Source organism: Sapajus apella, unplaced genomic scaffold, assembly GCF_009761245.1.
Source record: "Sapajus apella isolate SASKATOON/1434 unplaced genomic scaffold, GSC_monkey_1.0 scaffold2, whole genome shotgun sequence".
In the NCBI taxonomy this organism is placed as follows: Eukaryota; Metazoa; Chordata; class Mammalia; order Primates; family Cebidae; genus Sapajus; species Sapajus apella.
In genome coordinates this window covers 34,769,048-34,789,927 of record NW_022436942.1, presented here as the reverse complement: position 1 = coordinate 34,789,927, position 20,880 = coordinate 34,769,048, and the positions used below count along the sequence as shown (strand labels likewise).

The 20,880-nt window shown below is 39.6% G+C and overlaps 1 long non-coding RNA gene across 1 annotated transcript in view; it reads right to left on the bottom strand.

The window, feature by feature from the left end:
- Positions 1-19,664, bottom strand: part of LOC116563463 — a 28,669-nt gene extending 9,005 nt beyond the window's left edge. The window contains exons 1-3 of the long non-coding RNA XR_004274409.1: positions 19,558-19,664; positions 7,791-7,910; positions 5,668-5,786 (exon numbers count right to left, since the gene is read on the bottom strand). This is a non-coding gene — a long non-coding RNA (uncharacterized LOC116563463). The remainder of the gene's footprint in view (positions 1-5,667; positions 5,787-7,790; positions 7,911-19,557) is intronic.
- Positions 19,665-20,880: the final 1,216 nt, after the last annotated feature.

The window sequence follows — 20,880 nt, the reverse complement described above, 5'->3', positions numbered from 1 at the left end:
GTAGTGGCACGATCTTGGCTCACTGCAGCCTCGCCTCCTGGGTTCAAGTGATTCTCCTGCCTCAGCTTCCCAAGTAACTGGCATTATGAGTGCACGCCACGACACCCAGCTAATTTTTTTTTTTTTTTTTTTTTTTTTTTTTTCAGTAGACATGGGTTTCACCTTGTTGGTCAGGCTGGTCTCAAACTTCTGACCTCTTGATCCACCCGACTTGGCCTCCCAAAGTGCTGGGATTACAGGCGTGAGCCACTGCGTCTGGCCTATACAGCTCTTGAAGTTATCAAAACTCTTCCCCTTTCTCCCAGTCTGGTCTCCACCAAATAAGTTGAATGATATAAAGATGGTTCCTGAATTCTTCAGACTTTGTACCATTTTATTATGTATATACAAAATTATTTTTAAAAATAATTTAAAAAATCAAATAAGTCTCAAAGGGACTTACTTTAAAAATAATTCTGTTGATTGCATTATAAAGTAATTTTTAGGTGAATCAAGGAACTTACCATTTAAAAATATTCCAAAGTGAATTATACTGACAAGTTAAATTTTAAGTGAATAAATTATGTCCTATACACTTCAGGGTTCAAGGAGTAAACCACTAAACTCTTTTGAACATTAATTGGAGAATGATGACTATAAGTTGCAAATACTGTGTTACGTATATCTGCAACAATACATGTTGCAAAGACGTTTGAACAATCTGTCTCTTCTGGAAGCACTCTGCCTCCCTTGCTTCTGTGGAACTGTGCTGCTAGGAAAGAGCCGAGCAATTTCAAACCCTCAGGGGACCTCAGGTTTCCTCCTCCACCGCCTCCTCCTCCTGCCTTGCACAGACATGCAGGCCTCACTAATTAGACTGCTTTTGCAGAATGGAAAGGCTGCGGCCTCCCAGATATCAATTACAAACCATGGTTAGGACTGTGGCCTCTGCTGAACTCCATTAATTCTCCCAGCTGCTTAAGTATCATCAATAAAAAAAAAAAAAAAATCAAATTGTGACGCTGAATTGTAAGCAGATTTTAGCTGGGAAGATGTGGGGATGGTGATGTGGTTCGATAGTTGGTGTCATAGGATTATGCATTCTACAAGTGTAATTAGATGTACAGAGTACAAAATTGGGAGAGACAAGCTCAAAAACACTATTTGTTGATACTTTGAAAGTCTGGGGGGATGCCTGGTTATGTGTGTTTAAAATAACTATGAAAGCACAAGTCCAGAGGATCTCAATACACTTTTTCGGTTAGGCGAGGAAGATGGTAAGTTTGTGTGCTTCTCTAAAGTAGTATATGAAAGACTATAAAATGAGCCATATCCTTCTGGGTGAGCAGAAAGCTTTTGAAACTCCTTGAGAATCTCTATGAAGAATTTTGTAACTAGCAGAGATTATGTAGAGAAAGCCTCCAGTGGAGACTAATTTCAAGATGTTCTTGAATGGATTTTCAAAGTGATTTCATGCTGGTAAATGTACAAGTAAAAATTGTCTGTTCAAGTGCCACTTAAGCTACCCTAAATGAAATTACAAGCAGAAAGCTGTGTACAAATTAGACATAAATACATATTTTGCAGCCATGTGGCCTTCTTCCAAACCATGATGAATAAATGAAGATACTTCAAGCAAGTGACATTCTGGGGGGGAAAAATGTAGGAATTTTTTCTGTACTGGAAACAAATGCAGAGAGCCACCACAATAATCCACACATAGTAAAAATGCATACAATACTTTGTAGATGGCTTTAGTTTCTCAATTTCAATGATACTTGGGTCTTCAAATTGCATTATAAAATGCAGTGAGCCATTTCAGAGCGACTCAATAGATAAGTAATCTTGAACGAACTGAGAGACATGGTAAAAGTACAGGAAGTTTTTACCTTTGGCCCAGTATTTAAAATTATTAGATATGGAATGAGGAAGGTTTCAGAAAGGAAATTGGGACTGTATTATTTTTGGCATTGAGTTTGGATAATGTTTTAAAAAGCACCAACTCTTAGCCCTTTGTCCACAGTTCAAGGAGCTTCCCGATATGGACCAACCAACTTCTCCAGTTCTCTCTACCTGCATGTATCCTTTACCCTAAATGTGTCCTACCTGTAGTCACAGAAATTGTTTATCATCTGTTGTACATGCCCCACAATTCTCACCTCCATGTATTTGCTTATAAACAGTCCATTATGTATCTTTATTTGCCCAACCTGCTTTTCAAGACACAATTCAATGCACTTCCACCACATATTCTTGATAGATCATCTCCAGCTATTCTTTGTGACTTAGCATGTAGCTTCTACCTTGTTTTAATTATTTGTGAGCACATCTTACCTATGTGTACTAGTCTTCTTGAGGAGAGGTCTTTCTCTGATTGATATTCCCAGCCTTTATATTAACTATAGCAACAATAATTGCACAAAATAGACTCTTAATAAATATTTACTAAATGAATGCTTGAATTACAAATTAAAAGATTTGTTAGGAAAAGATTTGGGGGAAAAATGCAAGTGTATTATTAGTCCTAAATTAAATTTATTAGTTCTTGCTTTGTAAATATTGTGACAAAATTTAGCAGCTTCAAACAGCACATATTTATTATCTTGCCATTTCTGTGGGTCAGGAATACTGGCATGACTGTCTGAGTTAGAGTACCTTGCAAGGCTGGAATCAGTGTATCAATGTACTGGCAAGAACTGAGTTCTCATCTGAAGACTGGAGTGTGAAAGGCTGTTAGACCGAGGGCCTGAGTTCCTTTCTGTCTATTGGTTAGAGACTGTCTCAGTTTTTTGACGCATGAGCTTTTCCAAAATCACAGCTTTTTCATCAAAGCATACAAGCTGAAAAGGCAATAGAGAGTCTGTTAGCAAGACAGAAGTCATTGTCTGGGCACAGGGGCTCACGCCTATAATCTCAGCACTTTGAGAGGCTAAGGCAAGTAGATCACCTGAGGTCAGGAGTTTGAGACCAGTCTGAAACCCCAGTCTCTACTAAAAATACAAAAATTAGCCAGGCATGTAATCCCAGCACTTTGGGAGGCCGAGGTGGGTGGATCACAAGGTCAAGAGATCGAGACCATCCTGGTCAACATGGTGAAACCCCGTCTCTACTAAAGCTACAAAAAATTAGCTGGGCATGGTGGTGCGTGCCTGTAATCCCAGCTACTCAGGAAGCTGAGGCAGGAGAATTGCCTGAACCCAGGAGGCGGAGGTTGCGGTGAGCCGAGATCGCGCCATTGCACTCCAGCTTGGGTAACAAGAGCGAAACTCCGTCTCAAAAAAAAAAAAAAAAATTAGCCAGGCATAGGGGAAAGTGCCTGTAATCTCAGTTACTCGGGAAGCTGAGACCGGAGAATTGCTTGAACCAGGGAGGCAGAATTTGCAGTGATCTGAGATTATGCCACTACACTCCAGCCTGGGTGACAGACTGAGACTCCATCCCAAAGCAAAAAAAAAAAAGACAATGCTAACCCACTTCATAGGCAGAGGTTGCAGTGATCTGAGATTGTGCCACTGCACTCCAGCCTGGGCGACAGAGTGAGACTCTGTCTCAAAAAAAAAAAAAAAAAAAAAGAGAAAAGCGTCACAATCATGGAAGCGACATCCCACTTACCTTTGCCATATTCTGTTGGCTAGGAGTAAGTCATAGGTCCTACTCATATTCAAGTGGAGAGGATTAAACGATATAAACATGAGGAGGTGGAGATCAGTGGGGGCTGCCTTAGAAGCTCCCTACCACTTACGGAAAGGCTTCTTGCATACCATGCTCTTTAAGAGTTCTTTGTCTTTTCCTATCCTGTAACTTACCTTGTATCAGACTTCTGAGTTTACAAAGCATGTCAATTATTTGAGGCCTAGATCAAGTGGTAGCTTCTAGTAAGGTCTTTGATTGTACATGTTGAGGTTAATTTTTCCTTTGATTATGTATCCATAATACTTTTTACATTTTTCATGAATTACATTTTATTTGAATTATTTGGGATAAATATGGTCAGCTTGCCTTTACCTGCCATAATTGTTTTCCTTATAGCCAGGAGTAAAAGCATACAACATCAAGATTAGCAAATTTCTTTTCTTTTCTTTTCTTTTTTTTTTTTTTTTTTTTTTTTGAGACAGAGTCTCACTCTGTCTCCCAGGCTGGAGTCCAGTGGCAAAATCTTGGCTCACTGCCACCTCCACCTCCTGGGTTCAAGCAGTTCTCATGCCTGGCCTTCTGAGTAGCTGGGATTACAGGCATGCACCACCATGCTCAGCTTGTGTGTGTGTGTGTGTGTGTGTGTGTGTGTGTGTGTGTGTGTGTATTTTTAGTAGAGACCAGATTTCACTGTGTTGGCCAGGCTGGTCTCAAACTTCTGACCTTAAATGATCCATCCGCCTCGGCTTGCTAAAGTGCTGGGATTACAGGCGTGAGCCACTGCGCCTGGCCAGCAAATTTATTTCTAAAGTCTATGTCTCTTGCTAGCAAATAATACTATAGCTTGAATGAAAAGATAATAGATAATAGGTGATAAGTTTCAAAGAACCTACTAGAGCTGAACCATTTGTCTTATAATGTTTAGGATTAGAAGAGGTAAGCCGCGGTGGCTCAAGCCTGTAATCCCAGCACTCTGGGAGGCCCAGGCGGGTGGATCATGAGGTCAAGAGATCAAGACCATCCTGGTCAACATGGTGAAACCCTGTCTCTACTAAAAATATAAAACATTAGCTGGGCATGGTGACGCGTGCCTGTAATCCCAGCTACTCAGGAGGCTGAGGCAGGAGAATTGCCTGAACTCAGGAGGCGGAGGTTGCGGTGAGCCAAGATCGCGCCATTGCACTCCAGCCTGGGTAACAAGAGCGAAACTCCGTCTCAAAAAAAAAAAAGACGTGGGCCGGGTGCGGTGGCTCAAGCCTGTAATCCCAGCACTTTGGGAGGCCGAGGCGGGCGGATCACGAGGTCAAGAGATCGAGACCATCCTGGCCAACATGGTGAAACGCCATCTCTACTAAAAATACAAAAACTAGCTGGGCGCGGTGGCGTGCACCTGTAGTCCCAGCTACTCGGGAGGCTGAGGCAGGAGAATTGCTTGAACCCAGGAGGCGGAGGTTGCAGTGAGCCGAGATTGTGCCACTGCACTCCAGCCTAGCGCCTGGCAACAGAGTGAGACTCTGTCTCAAAAAAAAAAAAAAAAAAAAAAAAAAAAAGACGTAACCTGCAAGAGACATCTGGCACAGTGCCTGCATACAATGGTAGTCATTCAAGAGTTGATATAGTTGACACCTTCCATTTTACTTTCCTTTCCCCCACATCTTAACACTCTCATTTTATATACATTATTTGAAAATGCTGCTTGAACTATAATACTAGGATTTAAATCACTTATTTGATTATTCAGTGTCTTCAAACAATTATTGAGCATCTTCTAGTGTCATTAGAGATATAGATGTTAGAGATACAGCAAGAAAAAAATTGAAAAAAGTATCCTGTCTTCTGTTGGCGCTTGTATTAGGTTGGTGCAGAGGTTTTATTTCAAGGTGATGAAAATGTTTTGCAACTAGATAGAGGTCATGATTATACAACATGTGAATGTAATAAATTGATCTGACTTGTTCACTTGATAATGATTAATTTTTGTCATGTGACTTTCACCTTAATTATAAAAATAATAACAATAAAAAAATTCTGTTTTCTGAAAGAAAAAAAGCTTACCTTCCATGTGAGTGGTAATCATCTGGGCTTGAGATTATTGGATTGAGGACTGTAGGTCAATTCTGGGCATGGGAGCAGGGGACTTCCTGACCATTGTTATGTTACAATGATTCCTTCATCTGAAATATAGGAGTCAGAGAATTCTTCACAAGTAGAGCATGGCACAGCAAGGCTTACTTTGTTCTGTCCCCACAATGTAATCTGTATGAATTATAACCAAGAATTCAAAGAGAATAAGACTGTTCTACAGTATTCATAGTGTCTCAAGAAGTTCTATGGGCTTGCTGTTTTGTAATATGTCTATTGCCTACTACAAGCACACCTCATAGTTCCCTAAGTGGGAAAGGAAAGTCCATGTTTTTGCCACCGCTGGAAATCATCTGAGATATAAAATGGGAGATAAGTTGACATCAAGGAAGGATCCAATCATGTATTCAATGCTTGAAAATTGCAGTCTTCTGTCTATTGGCCCTTCTAGGATGAAGATAGTCTGAAAACTTGCCAGGAAGTTTAACAACAATGGAGGGGATCTCTTTTATCATCAAAAGCCAAGAAAGCAATGCAGGTGATGACTTAATATCATCTTGCATATAAAACAAAGAGACTTTATAGAAAAACCCTACTCATGGATGCTTGTCTCTTAGAGTTCTAAACTTTTCACCCATTGAATTACAAAAGAAATCATTTATTACATTTTGAACCTTATGTGGAAAAAGGACTCTCCCTGATTTGGGGAGCAAAATTCTCCTACAGTTATTCCATTGCTAGTGTTCTTGGAAATTCCTTATTTGCAAAGTTCAGGTGGCTTCTAATTCCTGGTCAAGCTGAGATTTATGAAACAAAATAATCAAGATGAATCACAGATTTTTAGAAACAGAAAGCATGCAACTTCCTTCTTTTGGGGAGAGGATCCAGAAAATGAGGTTGCAAGAGGTTGACAGGCTTTTGCTGGAGCAGAAGTGAAATAATGGCCAGAAACATCCACTTTGTGGGTCTTGATGCCCCAGTTGACCGTGGAGCCCAGAACTTGGGTCTCTTGACGTCCTATTTTTTTTTTTTTTGCCTGTTTAAATTGGGAGGAAATGAAAATATTTGAGAGGCGTAATGTCTTCTACGCTATTTTAAAAAGCACAATTTTGTGTCCACAATTCAATAATATATTTCCTCAGATCATAGACCCATGGACCTTTGAAATCTTTTCAGTGTTCACCCTGCCCAATGCTTTCTCTGTGATATCACTTCTCACATGCTATTTCTTCTAAGAGATTGTCTGGCCTCTCCTTTAACCTTTGGAGGGACAGGAAACTCACCACCCCTTGAAGCAACACATTTTATTTGCATGTGTTTGTACTTATGTTCTCTCTCTCTTTCTTTCCATTTCTCTCTATAGAGTGCCTATATTTTATAGTCTGCCTATGCATATATTTTATAGTCTGCTTTTTTGCAGTTGACATCCTACACATACTTTTCATATTGATACAAAGTCTTAATATGGTTGATATGGTTTGGCTGTGTCCCTCCCAAATCTCATCTCGTGGGAGGAACCCAGTGGTAGGTAATTGAATCATGGGGGCAGGTCTTTCCTGTGCTGTTCTCATGATAGTGAATAAGCCTCACAAGATATGATGGTTTTAAAAAGGGGAGTTATTCTGCACAAGCCCTCTTCTCTTGTTTGCCGCCGTGTGAGACATGCCTTTTACCTTCTGCCATGATTGTGAGGCTTCCTCAGTCATGTGGAACTGGGAGTTCCATTAAACCTCTTTCCTTTGTAAATTGCACAGTCTTGGGTATGTCTTTATCAGCAGCGTTAAAACAGACTAATACAATGATAATTGTAAAGGGCTTCATATATGATATAATTTCCCTAATAAAAATTTATACAAACATGACATAAGTTTTTACTATTATAAGTAGAATTCAATCCTATTTTGGTTTGGGAAAGTTTGGTTATTAGATTATAAGGAGTTTAAGATTTAACTTTTACTCTTTAGCTTTAAATGTATATTCCAGAGTAACATTGAATAAATCAAATCCCTTTTCTACCAGACAGTTCTTTTCAGTGTTTTTTAAAAAGCTATCATGTTCCTCTTAAAATATGTCTTTTACAAGGTAAGCATCCTCACCTCTTTGCATCATTCCTTACAAGTTGTAGTTTCCAGACCCTTCACAGGATTGTATGTTCTCCTCTGGATGGGCTCCAATTTGTCAAAGCTCTTTGTAAAGTATGGTGCCAGAATTAATTACTGTAAAAACAGCCATAATAATAATAAACACCATTTATTGACTGCACACATGTTCCAGGAACTGTGCTATAGACTTAGCTCCTTTAATCCTCATAAAACCCTCTAATATTGTATGCATTATTATACTTATATTTTTAGACAAGAAAACCAGTTTTAATACATCAGCTGACTTATCTAAGGTCACACAAGAAGTAGCAAAGCTAGGATTAAAACATGCTTTGTGTTCTGAACCATTTTATAATGCTTCAGAATTTCCTGGTTATGCCAAATTTAGGGCTGAGATAACAAATTTATGTGAGAATACCTTAAGATTTCATTATCTTGTCTGTCAAATACTTTTCATACTTATGAAAAGTATGATAGAGCCCAGTTCTTCCAGAATAGGCTTAAAAACATCAATTTATCCATTTGTCAAATATTTGAGTGCCTACTTCATGCCAGGCACTGTTTTAGGAGGCAATATTGAGATATGCAAAGTAGACAAAGCTCCTTCTTTCATAGGGCTGACATTCTGTTGAGAGAGACAGACATTCTGGAAGTAAACAAGTAAATAAAGATGATAATTTCAGATAGTGACAAGTGATATAAAGAAAATAAGACAAAGTAATGTGCTATAAAGTGACAGTGTTAGGTTATAAGGGAGAGACAACATGGGATTTGGTGACCAAGGGAGGCCTCTTGGAGGAGGTGACCTCTCATCTTAGACTGAAATGATGAGAAGGAACCAATCATATAAAGTCTCTGGAAGGAACATCTAAGTCTTAGGAAAGGACAAGGGCAAACTTTCTGGGAGCAGAATAAGCTTAGTGAGCTCAAGATCCAAAAGCCCTATGTAGCTAAAAATAGAGTAAGCGATAGAAGAGGAGAGAATTACAACCTCAGAGATACAAGCAGGGAAAGATCATTTGAGGTCCTGCAGTCCATGGCAAGAATTTTGGATTTGTTTTATGTGTAATGGGAAGCCTATGCCATGTTTTATGCTGGCAAGTGGACTGATCCAATTAATATTTTAAAAAGATGACATCACTACAGTGTAGAGAATGGGTTATATAGGGCAAGAATGAAAGCAGGGGAATGAGGAAGCTATGGCAATGGTCCTGGTAAGAAATGATGGTGGGTCTGATCATGTGGGAGCTGATCTAACTGTGAGTCATATCAGTGGGAAGACATGGATACATTCAGAAAAAATGAAGGAAAGGTGGACAAAATTCCTGGTATATTGAATGCAGTGGGGTGAGAGAGAGAAATTGATTTTACACTGGATTTAGAGGTTAGTAAGAGTGCTGTATATAATGTGTGCTAGGTATAGTATATACAGGCCATTTACATATATTAAGAGATTTAGTTCTCACAAGACTCCTATGATGTAGCTAGTATTCCTCCCAACCTATCTCTGACAAACCAAGATTTAGAGATGCTTAATAACTTGCCTTAGGTTATATAGGTAGTAAATTGGGAAGCCAAGATTTGAACCCAGGTGTGCCTGAAATCAAAAGCAGTGCACATTTTTGTGTGACATAGCATTATCCCTGGAGCTGCGATAAAGATTGCATCTTGCCTCTAAGGTGAGATGGAATTCAAGAGTCCCACAGCAAAACATGTATGGAGTCACATGTGAGGACACGTTCTATTATCAAGGGCCTTGACGTTGCCTGGCCTCTCTCTTGTTCCTTGAAGGGCTGTGTTTCAGTTCTGGAATCTCATGTCTAAGGGATGTAAACACATTGGGTGGAGTGAGAAGTAAATGAAATGATTAAGCTGATGGAGAAAATGACTTCTGAGAAATGATTAAAAGATTGCAGCTTAGCTCAGCGATGACTAAAGAGGGCATCAGCCTATAAATATTTCAGGGGTGGAACCAGCAGGAAGGGGTATTTTTCTGTAAAAAGTAGAAAGAAATTGCATGAAGGGACAGGTAAATAATACAGTTCAGTTCCTGAGTCTGCTTTTTATAATTTTGGTGGCTTATCATAACTTTATGTCTAAATTTTCTTATCTCAAAACAATGAGCTATGATTAAATGAAAAACAGATGAAAAACTCACTAGAAAGGCATCAAAATCCAAACAACACATTCTTTCATGCTTTTAACATTCATTTGATAAATATTTATTGACCTTGGCTGGGTATGGTGGCTCACACCTGTAATCCCAGCACTTTGGGAGGCCGAGGTGGGTGAATCACGAGGTCAGGAGTTCAAGACCAGCCTGGCCAACATGGTGAAACCCCATCTCTACTAAAAATACAAAACTTAGCCAGGCATGGTGGCAGGTGCCTGTAATCCCAGCTACTCGGGAGGCTGAGGCAGGAGAACTGCTTGAACCCAGGAGGCAGAGGTTGTAGTTAGCCGAGATCGTGCCATTGCACTCCAGCCTGGGGGGAAAGGGCACGACTTTGTCTCAAAAAATTAATTAATTAATATATATAGATTATATATAATTTATATATAATCTATATATTATATATAATCTATATATTAATCTATATATAATCTATAGATTATATATAATCTATATATTAATCTATATATTATATATAATCTATATATTATCTATATATTATATATAATCTATTTATTATCTATATATTATATATAATATATAGATTATATATAATATATTATATATATATATATATATATATATATATATATATATACCTCTACTTTGCATAAGACACAGGAAAGGGGAGGATTTGGGGCCAAACTATGAATATCCATTTGAATATTCTTGTTTTATAATAAAATATACATATTTTTATGAGATAACTAATATAAGGACAATTCCTTCACAGAAATTGTCTAGCTGGGATCAGAATTATTCATGCACTGAAACATATCAGCTATTGTCGTGTTCTGGAGTCTGTAGAGAAAGGGTAAGACTGGTACCATGCATCCCTATTGCCTGAATACTGCTATACTCTAAAGAATGGGGAGGTTTAAGTTTCAAACACAGGCTAGCGATTTCCTTGCATTTGCCACAATGTGTGTTTGTCTGCACATTTGTTAGTGAAATAAGAGAACACACTGCTTGATAACACAATCCAATACATTGGGTGCATTATCTTTCCATATACGGTGTGAAAATTATATCTATCAGGCTGCAAAGTCAGAAAGCCTTGTTTTATCAGCTACATCTGGGCAGCACATAGAAACTTAAGCCGCTGAGGGAAAGGCTTCTTGAAAAGCACACCTGTCCTTTTCAGGCATTTTTGAAGTATCATATTTGTTTTTGGATGATTTTGGCCTTCTGCCCTTGATTCTTTAGCACCGTTGGGAGGCTGTCCTGCGGCCTGAAGGTTGAAGAGAAATACAAGTGAATGTGTCATCTTAATGGGCTTTGAATGCACTTCCAAATGACACATTTTTTTTTTTCTTTTCAGTCTTGCTTATAAAAGTTACACCTGCAAAAATGGGACTGAATCCAGTGAGGAAGGACATAACATTTTGCCTGAATATGCAAAAAATGAGTGGGGTGTTGTCTGTATCCCTGCAGCTCTGAGCAGCCTAGTGGGTAAATGAGCATTTGTTTCCTGCACACCATCTTTGAGTTGAAAATGAGTCACACACTTGTGGAGAGAATAGTATTATCTTCTTTTGTCTTGCTCTGTATGCCTTTGTGGTTACTGAATTTGTCTTAATGGGAAGCTTGATTCTTTCTCTTTTTGAGGCAAACTATTAGAATTTATTTTTAATTTGGAATAAGATTACTTTAAATATATTTTTCTAGATTCATACCTGGGGTCACAGCCAGTGTATACAATTACAGAAAATTTCTATGGGGCAAAAAAGTAAAAAATCTCTCAGGTTCATGTAGTCACCTGGAAGCATAAATCGATTTCTAAATGTTTAAACTAATTTACTTTGAAATAATAATAAGTGTAATTTGTTGAATGTCTACTTTGTACCAGACACTATGTTATGTGTTTTTAATAGATTATTCCTAATCCATATAACATGCCCAAAATGCCGGTATCATCAATAACCCCATATCTTTCTTTTTTCATTTTTTTTTTCTGAGATAGTCTCTCACTGGATCGCCTAAGCTAGAGTGCAATGGCGCCATCTTGGCTCACCACAACCTCCACCTCCTGGGTTTGAGTGATTCTCCTGCCTCAGTCTGCTGAGTAGTTGAGATTACAGGCATGTGCTACCATGCCTGGCTATTTTTTTAATTTTTACTAGAGATGGGGTTTCACCATGTTGACCAGGCTGGTCTTGAACTCCTGACCTGAGGTGATCTGCCTGCCTTGGCCTCCCAATATGCTGGGATTGCAGGCGTGAGCCACCTCACCTGGCCAATAACCCCTTTTTATAGCAAAAGAGAGCAAGGGTCAGAGCAATTAAGTAACTGCCAGAAGGCATAGAGCTGATCAGCGAGGGAATTTGCATTCATCTTCATTTATGTCTAACTCCAGGGGCTGGGCCCACTCCATTATGACATCCTAGCTCTCTGAAAAGAGCATTTGATGACAAATTTGCCTCAATTCTTATTACAAAGAGGTAGGTCATAAAGTGAAAAGACCAACAATAATTTCCTTTTATCTTTGTAAGAAACTGATTTCATAGGTTAGAAAATACTTTCAGCCTTCCCTGGATGTGCAAAGAGGCTCAGGTGCACTTGGGTACTGGAGTATTTTTTATGATTACTGATTCTAGCTTTGTTTTATCCAGCTCTGCGTGGCCTTGATCTTGAGACTCCCAGGTCCCAGATATCTGAGAGTATTCTGAGGCATACACTTATGAATTCTTACTCCATTACTGTGTTTTTAAAGAGATGGAAGGATAGCTCATGGATCAGGGTTGCACAAAGATTTTCAGACTGCTGGAAGAAGAAACAAAGACACCAGAACAGATAAATTTAATGAAAAAAGTAAAAAGAGAAATTTATCATAAGGAAAACATCCAAAAAGTGTCAGCCAAGGCTGTGTTATCTGAAATTATTGCTGGACTATCTGCAATTATAAATCACTATTTCAGACAATCTGGCATACTAGGGCCCCAAACTAAGAGTCACAGGTTTAATTATTAGTTGGTTTCAGACATTTTATGAATGAGGATTTCCTTTTGAAAACTGGACAGGAATCAAGGGGGGCACCTTCTAAGGAGCTTACCATTAAATTCTAGATTTTCATTGAGTTTTATTTATTTATTTATTTACCTACTTATTTACTTACTTACTCTGTCACTCAGACCCACATGCAGTGATGCAATCTCAGCTCACTGCAATCTCCGCCCTCAGGTTCAAGCTGTTCTCCTGCCATGGCCAGTTTTTTTCATTTTTAGTAGAGACAGGGTTTTACCATTTTGGCCAGGCTGGTCTTGAACTCTTGACCTCAAGTGATCCACCCTATTTCAACCTCCCAAAGTGCTGGCCACGCATGAGCCACCGCACCTGGCCCATTGAACCTTATCTTTCTGCTCTGTGAGCTGTTTAATGTTCACAGAAGGGGACTTGTGGAGCCACCAAGGATGTGGGGCAAATGCCTGTTTGTATAATTGTTGAAGAGTAGCATCTCCAGTCTGAATATATCATACATCTCTGATTTTGATTGGTTCATATGGATATTAATTTGGATTATAGACATTTTTCTTGACCGATTATAGAACATCAAGGCAAAAGAAAACCGCCTTTGACAGTCAAGGCAAATTTCTCAAAGAAAGTTGTTCAAGACCATGTCATTCTGTGGCAAGCTCTGCCAGATGTGTAGATTACCTAGCAATTTGGCTTTCTCATATCTATCACCCCTGGTTACTCCAGGTGCAAACTGGAGAGAATTTCCCTTTACCTGTTCTTCTATTTTTACAACTTGGCATTCACTTGCCCTAGCTCGCGTATCTGATTAAGGAGCGGACACCAGGCCAGCAGCAGCAAGCTGATGCAATGGGTAGAGCTTCTGCTCACCAGGAAATGAAAGAATTTCTTTTCATAACTGTCAGACGAGAGAAGGGAAGGGCCATGCTCAGCTGGTCCTAGCCCATTCCTGTATGGCTGGTCACACCCTCCTTGCAGATGGCAAGGCCTACTCTCTTCCTCATCTGCCACATCTACCTACTTTCCTAAAGTGCTTCTTTAAAGGCACTTCTAAAGATACATGTGTAGTGTTCATTGGCTATACCAGCCCCCTCTGACCTTTTACTTCCCTGGTTTCTCCAGCATGTTTTGCCAGGTTCTGTTCTCAATGAACACCTACCTGATCACTTTGAAGATTGTCTCAGCTAGAATACATCCAGTTACCTTATCAGAAAATGCAATTTAAACTGGCTCAAGCCATAAAAGATTTATTGGCTCACATAACTGGAAATATAGGTGTCAGGACTGGGTTTATCCAGTCACACAATTGCATCACCAAGGACTTGGTTTCTGTCCTTTTCTCTGATACTCAGTGGTGAGTAATGCAGCTTTGTCTTAAAGCTGCTATGCTCTTGTCCCAACACGGCGGCCAACAGCTCCCAGATCTACATCCGCTGCCCAAAGAACCAGTTACTATTTATCCCAAAGCTTCAGGCAAATCCTCCCTCCTGCCTTGCAGCCCAGATATTTATTTTGGGCCAGGTGGGAAAAATATTCTGATTTTGTTAGGCCCTAAGATCATGTTTTATGTTTGGAGCCAGGGTGGGAGTCAGCATCCCCTGTGCTCTTGGTTTGCCTCAATGACAAAAATGTAGGTAAGAAGGGTGGTCTGGGTCTTGGCAAATCAACCTCAAGGTCTGTTTAATTAGTCAGTGTAATCATTTGCCTATCCTACACTGCAGATTCAAAACTCTCCATCTCTAGGATTAATTTCAGCCCTGTCTAGATATATAAGAAGATCTGTCTTCAGATTAATTTTGGGTTTACTTGAAAGTGGTTTGATTTCTGTTGCCACATAGTGATTCTCATACAGGGATCTGCTTCTTGGTGACACTCATCCCTCATCTACTCATCTGGGTTTCTTAGACTTCTTTATGACGTGACTCTGATAACTTCATGCCTATTACGTGAATCACCTGGAGGGCTTGGGGACCACGTTTAAAATACAAGAATCAGTCCTTAAGGAGACAAGATTTTTAAAAATTCACTGTTTTCTGGAAATAGTTAGAAATTGAGGTGTTATAAAGGGGAATATATTCCAAAATCACACTGGACTGACAGAGGTATGCTGGAGCCAGCTCATACTGGCTTATGAGAGCTAATCACTGAATTTTCAAGGCTTTGTGAGCTGGTTGTTAAACACAGCCCTCATTAAATATTATAGTATATAAATTTACAATTAAACAAATTATGTTCAAGGTGAAGTTAATAAAGACCCCAAACTCATCATTTCCTAATTATTTTGCTACATTTTACTGTATGCTCTTGACTATTTTCATCCATTGTCTATGATAGAAGTAATATGCAACGGTATGCTACTATACAACCCTTTCAACTCTACATTCAGTGACATCATGTTAGTAGTATTTCCATGGAGTATTTACACCATAGATCTTGGTAGACACTGTCAATCAGAGTTTTTTCCTTATAAAATATTTACTGGCACACTCCTGGCTGGTTTTTAAATGTAAAATGAGAATGATAACAATAAGTGCATTATTAGCTTTGTATGATGTTATAATAATGTAATTCATATAAGAAGCTTGGCTCGAGGCAAATCAGTCAATGATTTGGCTATGACTATGTCCTTCCCTGCCTTGTTAATAAGAGCATATTAAATAGCATATTACCTTAGAGCAATATTAAATATTATATCATCCTATCAGGGCAATCCTTAGAAGTATGAAGTAATATTGCATTGTGCTATCAGTACATTTGTAGGAAGAGTTGAAGCCCTGTGGGGCATGGGATAGAATGACATTGTTACTTGACTCTTGCATGTGACAAATGTGTGTCACCCTCCAGCCCCCAGACTCTGAGAAGGTCCTTGTATCACATCAACTTGCTCAGGGTTTTCTGCTGAGACTTCATCTGCCTCTACCTTTCTCTCCTGTTTTCCTCTTCCACTTTTTGCTTCCAACACTTGCTAGGGGTGGCCTCTCCCTTGGTCTTCAGAGATCATTGAGGTACTTGCTAGAGATGGAGATCATTAGTGCCTCAGTGATCTCTGACGACCAAGGACAGGCCACCCCTAGTCTTTTATCTTCCCTTTTTGAGAGCGCACTGCCATCTCTCTGATACCAATGTGGTTCCTGCTTTTATACCACACCACCACAGTTTATATCTGTGCCACCTGACACCATTCCAACTTTTCATCTTTCTTCTCTCAGCTTCATTTTTCTTTTTCCCTTTTTGTCCCCATTGTCTTTTAAACACCTCTTTCAAAGCAGAAACTATTTTGAAAACCATTTCCCTGCTTGGCCAATGACTCATTTGAAACTCTTAAACCCCTACTATATACAGAATACATGTACTTGATACATATTCAGAATGAAGAAGCAATTTGTGCCAAGAGTTACAATATAGAGATATAAGAGCTACAGAAGAAAAGGAGGTTACATCTCAGAGGGGGTGGTGAGGGGAAGGCACAAAAGGTCAAGAATAACCCCACTTATTTGCAGTTTTGAGACCTTTCTGGGTGCCTGACAATGCTGATGAACAGATAACTGAAATTTTAGTTCATACAATGCCCTATGTATCCCAAATTATTTCTTGGACATCTAATTTCTTTAATTGCATTGTATTGTAATTTCATTAAGCGCAGAGGTAATTCTGTCAAATCAACCTCATTTTACTCCTAAGGAGCACATGTGTTTAAAGGCAGCTCAGTGCCTCCTCGGTAAAAAGTTTGCATCAAATGCTTGTTGAACAAAAGAATAAACAATCCATGACTTGAGCTGAGGTTCATATAACCTCTATTGAGGAAAATCCTAATTATATTTTTAGAGATTCATAGAAATTCAGGAGTGAAAAATATCTTAAGCATTATTTGGTTTAGTAATTCCCAAATCTGGGATATTATTATAATTGAATAGGGGTGTGTTGGGATGGGTTATTTTTAGAATGTAGGCTCCTGACCTCTTCCCCAGACCAAGTGAATTAGAATCTGTGTGTTTTGGAAACTAGAATCTTTGTGTTTTGGAAACCGTGTTCTAGCATTTACCAGGCCCCACTGCTTCTGCTGGGCTGTCAGGTTTTGGATCCACAAATGAAGTCTGACTTCATCTAGTCTCTGACAATTCATTTATTTCTCCATAAGATTGTAATAATAACACATCTGCAAACACTATGTTTTCTGGGTGTCTCCAAATCTCCAGCAATCTGGGATTATCTTTGCTCTTAGTGACAAAAGGAAATGACTTGTGCACCCCCTCACATTTGTGTGAGTGCCTAAAGGGAGTTGGGTTTGTCTGAATCTTTCCATGCTTGAAATGTTTCCTTCTAACTCTCCAAGCTCTAATTATCCCTCAAGCCTGCAGGGCCATTCTCCTTCTCCCATTCTGCCTGTCACTGCTAATAGAAAATCACTAGAAAGGGTGTTTATAAAAGTTTGGGGAGGCCAGGCACCATGGTTTATGCCTGTAATCCCAGCACTTTGAGAAGACAAGGTGGGCAGATTATGAGATCAGGGGATCGAGACCATCCTGGCTAACATGGTGAAACCCCATCTCTACTAAAAATACGAAAAGTTAGCTGGGCATGCTGGCACGTGCCTGTAGTTCCAGCTACTCAGGAGGCTGAGAATCACTTGATTCTCCTTGATTCAAGGGAATCACTTGAACCCGGGAGGCGGAGATTCCAGTGAGCCGAGATCATGCTGCTGCACCCCAGCCTGGGTGCCAGAGCAAGACTCCACCTCAAAAAAATAAAAAAATTATAAAATAAAAGTTTGAGGAAAATTATTTAACAAGTATGTACTGAGAATCATTCTGTGCCAAACAATGAGCAGACAACAAATGTAAGTTCCTCACAATCCAAAACAAAACAAACATGATCCTTATCATCACGAAGTGCACAGTCAATTGGCTGATGCAGATATTATTAACCCAATAGTTACTGAAAATATGTACAAAACCTCAGCTGATGCAGATGAAGCACCCAGAGTTGTTATAAAGGAAAGATACATGGTGCAATAAAAGTAACAGTAGGAATTGACCTATTTGGCTCTTAAGAAATGGCTTCCTCAAAGAAGTGATAACTAACCTGAAAGCCATCTACAGAAATAGCACGTGAAAAGTTTTCTGACAGGGAGGGTGGGAACTAAAAAAGACTTGTATGATGTACCTCAGAGAGAAAGTAGGAATGTGGTACGGGATAGGGCTGGTGAGGAGGACGAGCCTGCAAAAGAGACAGGAAAGGCTGGAGGCAATCTGAGATGGGATAGCTACAGAAGAGCAAAGCAAGGAGAGAGTTCAAGGAGGGGCTGATCAATAAGCCAGATGTTTGAGGGTCAAATAAATAAAGTGAGCTCTGAATAATTCTCATCGGATTTAGCGTCTTCAGGTCATTAATAACCTACAGAGCCAGGGCTGTTTTTGATGGTGTGGTGGAGATGAAAGTCAGATTGAAGCCAGTTTGAGATGAATGTGTAGGGAGAACATGGAAAAAGAAAGAAAAACCCATAGTGGTTTTGAGACCCTTAACTGTGAAGGAGAGGAGGAAGATAAAGGGGTGGCAGGGAAAGAGTGAAGTTGAAGGAACTTTTTAAAGACAAGTGCTGCTTGTTTTATTTTATTTTACTTTACTTTATTTTGTTTTTCGAGATAGAGTCTCACTGTGTCTCCCAGGCTGGAGTGCAGTGGCATGATCTCGGCTCACTGCAACCTCTGCCTTCACGGCTCAAGCAATTCTTCTGCCTAAGTTTCCCGAGCAGGTGGGACTACAGGCGTGTGCCAGCATGTCTGGCTAATTTTTTTGTATTTTTAGTAGAGACGGGGTTTCACCATGTTAGCCAGGATGGTCTCAATCTTCTGACCTCATGATCTGCCCGCTTCGACCTCCCAAAGTTCTTAGCTCCTATTTGAAAGCTAATAGAAAGGACCCAAATGGGAAACATTACATACACAAAAAGGAGGAGTAGTCAACACTAAAGTTACCGCAGTGGCGGAGCAGATGGAAGTGTTGGCTTTGGAAAGCAAGGAGACAGCATCTTCACTGCAAAGTAGCGGAGGAGGTGATCGTGGGAGCAGAGAAGTAGGTACGCAGCCAAGCCCAGCACACACCTTAAATCTCAGGATGGGACTGCTCTGTCCTAGAGCCTACCAGCCCCTGCTGCCTTGGGGAACTTCTTGTATCCAACTTTCTTTCCAGTTCCTACCTGTTGGTATGCTGCGCGTAAACACCACAGCCCTTCTTCTTCCTCACTCGCTCCTTCTGTCTTGTCTTTCCCTCCTCCATTCTTCTCCCCCTTCACCTTCTCTTCTTTCTTCATGTCTTTCCCCCTCTCATCCCTTTCTTTTTAGTTTTTGCACCACTAATCCCTTTTCTTCCATGCTTCCCAGGAAGACTCATAACCCCTCACAACATATAACATGTAGAAAAATGCAGTACCCTCTGTATTTAGCCCCAGTCCTTCAGATGGAGCCTGGCAAGCCCAGCCTTTTTCCACCAAAAGGTTCAAGGTCCAAGATCATTTTTTATCTAAATAGAGCTGAGCCATGCCTCTCCCCAAGAAAGCAAAACTTCCTCTTTTCTTCTATTTTTTTAAATAAAATTTATCCTTCCCAGTGTGCTCACCTTACAGAGTTGCTGTAATGATAGTCAAAATATTTAAGTTGCATGGTAAATCACTTCCCATTTTTAAATGGCATAATAAAATCATTTTGCCACCTCATCCTCTCATAAATTACTCTAAAACAAGAAAAATGATCAAGAAAAGTAGACGTTTCATCTTTAATAAAACTAAGAAACAGCTATAACCCTGAACCACAATATGTAAAAGTATACAGCAGATGGAAGAGTGATGATATGCAGTAACTGATTCACTTTCAATATTTGCATTTAGTTAAGTAACAACCTGAAAGCTTTTCTCTAAGCTATGGACCTATATTTTATGTATATCAGTAAAACTAATGGGTCTATTTTCCAAAATAAGGATTAGTCTGTTCATATATAAAGCCAACTTTTATGTCTTAAGAGCTAGAAAATCTCTTGCTTTTTTGGTGATGGTAGCTTTTTATGGCAAACTATCTTCCAGGTTTCTAAAAATATCTTAGGATTTGGTTTTTAAAAACAGGGGCCCTATTTTTTCTTTTTCTTTTTTCCTTTTCTTTTTTTTTTTTTTTTTTTTTTTTTTTTTTTGATATAGAGTCTTGCTTTGTTGCCTAGGCTGGAAGTGCAGTGGCATGATCTTTGCTCACTGCAACCTCTGCCTCTCAAGTTTGAGCGATTCTCCTGCCTCAGCCTCTTGAGTAGCTGGGATTACAGACTCATGCCACCATGCCCAACTAATTTTTGTATTTTTAGTAGAGATGGGGTTTCACCATGTTGGCCAGACTGGTCTTGAACTCCTGACCTTGTGATCTGCCCACCTAGGCCTCCCAAAGTGCTGGGATTACAGGTGTGAGCCGCTGTGCCCAGCAAGGGCCCTATTTTTTCTAAATACCCTGGATAATTCCCCCTGTAGAATGAGTCATCCATAAGGTCATAACTCTTTCTTTGGTTTATTTCTTAATATGAGAATGGAAAGCTTCCTCATGTCAAATATAGTGTCCACAATCAGATATTACATGTTTACCTTTTGGGTTAAATAAAGTAATTCAAGGGAAACATGGGCTTGAGAACCCTAAGACTCTGCCTGACTTTTTCATCACTAGTGCCATTGGACATTTTTAGCTCAGGCGTCGTACTTCTGCGGCACTTTTCACTGAGCTCATAACCCAGTGGGGAAGTGCCAAGTTGGCTTCATATATAGGACATTTAGGAATTGTCTATTAAGGGAGTTTAATTGGTCTTCCCTGGAGTAATACAAGTCAGGGCAAGATGTTCTTACTCCTACATAATGAATATTGATACAGGAAGATGAATGATAAGTGATTCCACCCCTCACCCCACAACCCA